This window comes from Pristis pectinata, unplaced genomic scaffold, assembly GCF_009764475.1.
Source record: "Pristis pectinata isolate sPriPec2 unplaced genomic scaffold, sPriPec2.1.pri scaffold_38_arrow_ctg1, whole genome shotgun sequence".
Classification (NCBI taxonomy): domain Eukaryota; kingdom Metazoa; phylum Chordata; class Chondrichthyes; order Rhinopristiformes; family Pristidae; genus Pristis; species Pristis pectinata.
This window is the reverse complement of record NW_026262570.1, coordinates 116,931-123,112: the sequence shown is the minus strand read 5'-3', so window position 1 is coordinate 123,112 and position 6,182 is coordinate 116,931.

Sequence of the window (6,182 nt, the reverse complement as noted above, 5' to 3'; positions counted from 1 at the left end):
TCACAACAAGGTAGATCGTGAGGTCAGAGTCCATCTCATCGTGTAAGGGAACCGTTCAATAATCATCACCGTGGGGTAGAAGCTGTCCTTGAGCCTGGTGGGACGTGCCTTCAGGCTCCTGTGTCTTCTGCCTCATGGGAGAGGGGAGAAGAGAGAATGTCCCGGATGGGTGGGGTCTTTGATGATGCCGGCTGCTTCACCAAGGCAGCGAGAGGTAAAGACAGAGTCCGCGGAGGGGAGGCTGGTGTCCGTGCCGCGCTGGGCCGTGTCCACAACTCTCTGCGGTTTCTTGTGGTCCCGGGCAGAGCAGTTGCCGACCCAAGCCGGGATACATCCGGATAGGATGCTCTCTGTGGTGCATCGGTAAAAGTTGGTGAGAGTCAAAGGGGACGTGCCAAATTTCTTTAGCCTCCTGAGGAAGTAGAGGCGCTGGTGAGCTTTGTTGACCGTGGCGTCTACGTGGTTGGACCAGGACAGGCTATTGGTGATGTTCACTTGAGAACTTGAAGCTCTCAACCCTCTTGACCTCAGCATCATTGATGTGGACAGGAGCATGTACACCGCCCCCTTTCCTGAGGTCAATGACCAGCTCTTTAGTTTTGTTGACATTGAGGGAAAGGTTGTTGTCCTGACACCGTTCCACTAAGCTCTCTATCTCCTTCCTGTACCCCGACTCATCGCTGTTTGAGATACGGCCGACAACGGTGGTGTCATCTGCAAACTTGTAGATGGAGTTAGAGCAGAATCTGGCCACACTGTCGTGAGTGTACAGAGAGTAGAGTAGAGGGCTGAGGACGCAGCTTTGTGGGGCACCAGTGTTGAGGATAACCGTGCCGGAGGTGTTGCTGCCTATCCTCACTGACTGCGGTCTGTTGGTCAGGAAGTCAAGGATCCAGTTACAGAGGGAGGTGCTGAGTCCCAGGTCTTGGTGATGAGTTTGCTTGGGATTATAGTATTGAAGGCAGAGCTGTGGTCAATAAACGACAGTCTAACGTCGGTGTCTACTGTCCAGATGCTCCAGAGCTGAGTGTAGGGCCAGGGAGATGGTGTCCACTGTAGACCTGTTTCGGCGCTAGGCTGGGTTTAGAGGGACGTGGGCCAAAATTTTGGGAAATGGTATCAACTTGGAGATACATCTGGGTCATCGGTTGGTCTGAAGGGCCCTTTTCTGCTCTGTAAAGCTTATGTTAACATAAATTAAACATCACAAAACGCACGAAAGTAAAGAGAACGTGAATGCAAGCTGAGGGGGGGAGGAACAGAGGGGTCTTGGGGTCCACGTCCGTCGATCCCTCAAGGTCGCCGCACAGGTCAATAGGGTTGTTGAGAAGGCATGTGGAGTGTTGGCCTTCATTAGTCGGGGGATTGAGTTCAAGAGCCGCGAGGTGATGTTGCAGCTCTGGTCAGACCGCACTTGGAGTATTGTGTTCAGTTCTGGTCGCCTCGTTATAGGAAGGATGTGGGAGCTTTAGAGAGGGTGCAGAGGAGATTTACCAGGATTGGAGAGCACGTCCCATGAGGATAGGTTGAGGGAGCTGGGGCTTTTCTCTTTGGAGAGAAGGAGGATGAGAGGTGACTTGATCGAGGTGTACGAGAGGCACAGATCGAGTGGACAGTCAGAGACTTTCCCCAGGGCGACAACGGCTCACACGAGGGGACATAATTTTAAGGTGATTGGAGGAAGGTATAAGGGGGATGTCAGAGGTAGGTTTTTTACACAGAGAGCGGTGGGTGTGTGGAACACACTGCCGGCAGATGTTGTGGGGGCAGATACATTAGGGACATTTAAGAGACTTTTATATAGACGCATGTACGATAGAGAAATGTGGGGGGAGGTGATGTGGGGGGGAAGGGTCAGATAGATCTCAGCGTGGGATAAAATGTCAGGACAACATCGTGGGCCGAAGGGCCTGTACTGTGCTGTAATGTTCCACGTTCTATCTACTCAGAGGTAGTGTTGGGGTTTCTCGGGTGGGTTCAGGAACCTAACGGCAGTGGATAAGATGCTGTTGTTGAACCTTGAGGTGTGGGTCTTCAGGTTCCTGTACCTCCTGCCTGATGGTACCAATCGAGAAGATGGATGGCAGGGGGTCCCTGATGGTGGATGTTGCTTTCCTGAAGCATTGCCTCTTATAGACGTTCCCCTGATAGTGGGGAGAGCTGTGCCCGTTATGGACATGGCTGAATCCCACCGCTCTCTGCAGCCCCTTGCGCTCCCACACCAGGGTGGTGATTCAACCAGACAGCACACTCTCCACCGGACATCTGCAGGGGTTTCCCGGGGTCCTTAATGACATCCTAAATCTCCTGAAACCTCAGCCACCTTCTTCACAGTTGTATCCACGAACTGGGCCCAGGACAGATCCTCTGAGATGTTGGCCAGACCCCGAGGAGCGTCGACGTACAGAGGGGTCCCGGGGGTACCGAGCCCACCGTTCCCCCTGAAAGCGGCTGTACGTAGACAGGGGCCAGTAAAGAAGGTGTACGGCGCGCTCGGTTCCGGTTCCCACCACCACCCCCCCCACCCCCACCACCGCGTGGTCCCTGTAATAGTGCGCTCCCCATCTCCCCCTCTCCCCCTCTCTATCTTACCACCTCTCTGTGTCTCTCTCCCTGTCTCTCCCTGATTGATCGCACCCATTACGGGGAGTGGGGGACTTCGGAGAGAGGGTGTGGGAGAGGTTCACCGGGAACGCTGCCCGGATTGGAGGGCGCGAGCTACAAGGACAGGTCGGACAGACTCTGGGGTCGCTCCCTCCGGAGCGGCGGAGGCCGAGGGGAGAGGTTTATAAGACGACGAGAGGCGTCGATAGAGGAGACGGCCGGTGTCTGTTGTTCCCCAGGGGGTGGGGATGTCTAATACCGGAGGGGGTACATCTAAGGGGCGGGGGGGAAGTTGGAAGGAGATGTCGGGGGGCACAGGGAGCGGTGGGTGCCTGGGATGCTGCCAGGGGAGGGGTTGGGGGCAGATACGAGGGAGGGGGTGAGACGGACACAGGGATGTGCCGGGGACGGAGGGAGGGGGACCGTGGGCAGGGGGAGGGGGTGTAGTTTATCAGGGAGTCCCGCAATGTCAAAGTGAAACAGAAGGCTGTTGTTGTGTTGTTGACGATGGGATTATCCGGCGAGTCCCCACCCGTTCCGGGAAACACAACCACCTTCTCAGCCGGGAATCCAGGGTGATTCCCGGTGCCGAGGGCAAAGGTTCCCTCCGGAACGAACCCTCCGCGCCCCTCCCGAACTGCTCTGCTCGGCCGTGGAACACAGACCCCGGGCCGGCACTGGAACCGGCCCCTCCGCCCTGGAGGTTGGGCCCAACTAATTAAACCAGGCATTAAACAGCGAACTAAACTCCCTCCCTCCCCCTCTCACTACCCCCCCCCCGTCCTCCCCCTCCCCTCCCTACCCCCTCCTCGTCCTCCCCCTCCCCTCCCTACCCCCTCCCATCCCTCCTCGTCCTCCCCCTCCCCTCCCTCTCCCTCCTCGTCCTCCCCCTCCCCTCCCCTCCCTCTCCCTCCTCGTCCTCCCCCTCCCCTCCCTACCCCCTCCTCGTCCTCCTCCTCCCCTCCCTACCCCCTCCTCATCCTCCCCTCCCCTCCCTACCCCCTCCTCGTCCTCCTCCTCCTCCCCCCCCCTCCTCCCCCCTCCTCGTCCTCCCCCCACCCCCTCCCCGTCCTCCCCCTCCCCTCCCCTCCTCGTCCTCCCCCTCCCCTCCCCTCCTCGTCCTCCCCCTCCCCTCCCCTCCCTCTCCATCCTCGTCCTCCCCCTCCTCGTCCTCCCCCTCCCCTCCCTCTCCCTCCTCCTCCCCTTCCCTCCCTCTCCCTCCTCGTCCTCCCTCTCCCTCCTCGTCCTCCCTCTCCCTCCCCTCCCACTCCCTCCCCTCCCTCTCCCTCCTCGTCCTCCCCCTCCTCGTCCTCCCCCTCCCCTCCCTCTCCCTCCTCGTCCTCCCCCTCCTCGTCCTCCCCCTCCCCTCCCTCTCCCTCCTCCTCCCCTTCCCTCCCTCTGCCTCCCTCTCACTCCCCTCCGTCTCCCTCCCCTCCCACTCCCTCCCCTCCCTCTCCCCCCTCGTCCTCCCTCCCTCCCCCCTCCCCACTCTCCCTACCCCCTCCTCGTCTTAAAAAAAGAGAGAGAGAGACTGGGGTTGAGTGTGGGGGGGGGAGGGAGAGACTGTGGGGGGTGAGGGGGAGAGACTGGGGGGAGAGACTGGGGGGGAGAGTCGGGGGGGAGGGAGAGTCGGGGGGGAGGGAGAGACGGTGGGGGGTGAGGGGGAGAGACAGACGCTGTCCACTCACCCACGTCGTGGATGAACTGTTCGATCTTGGACTGCATGCCCCAGTATCGGAACTCGACCTTGCAGAGTTTGTAGGCACACATCAGCGCCCCCGCCTCGGGATGCCCCCTCCGCTCCTCCAGCCAGCCGTCCGTCAGTGGTCCCTGGCCCCTCTTCGTCGACCGGAACACCCTGGGGTCCTCCTGGGGCAGGTAGTCGGCGGCAGGGAGGGGGTCCCGCACGATGTTGATCACGCCAGGGGACAGGGCGATCCAATTATGTTGTATAACGCCCTCTCTGCACTGGGTTCCCGGACAGTATTACACCCTCTCTGCACCGGGCTCCCCGACGTATTACACCCTCTCTGCACCGGGCTCCCAGACGTATTACACCCTCTCTGCACCGGGCTCCCTGACAGTATTACACCCTCTCTGCACCGGGTTCCCTGACAGTATTACACCCTCTCTGCACCGGGTTCCCCGACGTATTACACCCTCTCTGCACCGGGCTCCCCGACGTATTACACCCTCTCTGCACCGGGCTCCCAGACGTATTACACCCTCTCTGCACCGGGCTCCCTGACAGTATTACACCCTCTCTGCACCGGGTTCCCTGACAGTATTACACCCTCTCTGCACCGGGTTCCCCGACGTATTACACCCTCTCTGCACCGGGTTCCCCGACATATAACACCCTCTGCACCGGGCTCCCCGATGTATAACGCCCTCTCTGCACCGGGATCCCTGACAGTATAACGACCTCCTTTCCTTACCGACGGTCCTCTGCCTCTTCTCCGCAGAGCTGAGGCTGAAGACTTTGCTCTGGTCACCTCCGTCTTGTTTGTAGTGGTGGTGGTGGAGGTTTTTAGAGAGTATTATCTATAAGGAGAGGTTCGCCGGGACGCTGTCCGGATTAGAGGGCGCGAGCTACAAGGAGAGTTTGGACAAACTCTGGGGTCGCTCTCTCCAGAGCAGTGGAGGCTGAGGGGAGAGGTTTATAAGACGACGAGAGGTGTAGATAGAGACGGCCGATATCTGTTGTTCCCCAGGGGGTGGGGGTGTCTAATACTGGAGGGTGTGCGTTTAACGGGAGAGGGAGGGGAGGAAGTTGGAAGGAGACGTTGGGGTGGGGGGGCAAGTTTTTTTTACACAGGGAGCGGTGGGTGCCTGGTATGTGCTGCCGGGGTAGGAGGTGGGGGCAGATACGAGGGAGGGGTTTAGATGGACCCAGGGATGGCCTGGGGATGGAGGGAGGGGGAAGGGGTGCAGTTTAACTCGGCACCGTGTCTGGCACAGACACGGTGGGCCGAAGGGCCACTCCCTGTGCTGTTCGATGTTCTACCTGAGTGTAATTCTCTCCACCCTCCGTGTCCCATCCGCGCAGGTACACATGCCCATTTGTGGACAAGTTCTGCATCGACATCGAGACCCACTACAAACAAGACGGAGGTGACCAGAGCAACGTCTTCAACCTCAGCTCTGCGGAGAAGAGGCAGAGGACTGTCGGTAAGGAAAGGAGATCTTAATACTGTCAGGGAACCCGGTGCAGAGAGGGTGTTATACGTCGGGGAACCCGGTGCAGAGAGGGTGTTATACGTCGGGGAACCCGGTGCAGAGAGGGTGTTATACGTCGGGGAACCCGGTGCAGAGAGGGTGTTATAAGTCGGGGAACCCGGTGCGGGGAGGGTGTTATACGTCGGGGAACCCGGTGCAGAGAGGGTGTTATACGTCGGGGAACGCAGTGCAGAGAGGGTGTTATACGTCGGGGAGCCCGGTGCAGGGAGGGTGTTATACGTCGGGGAACCCGGTGCAGAGAGGGTGTTATACGTCGGGGAACCCGGTGCAGGGAGGGCGTTATACGTCGGGGAACCCGGTGCAGGGAGGGCGTTATACGTCGGGGAACCCGGTGCAGG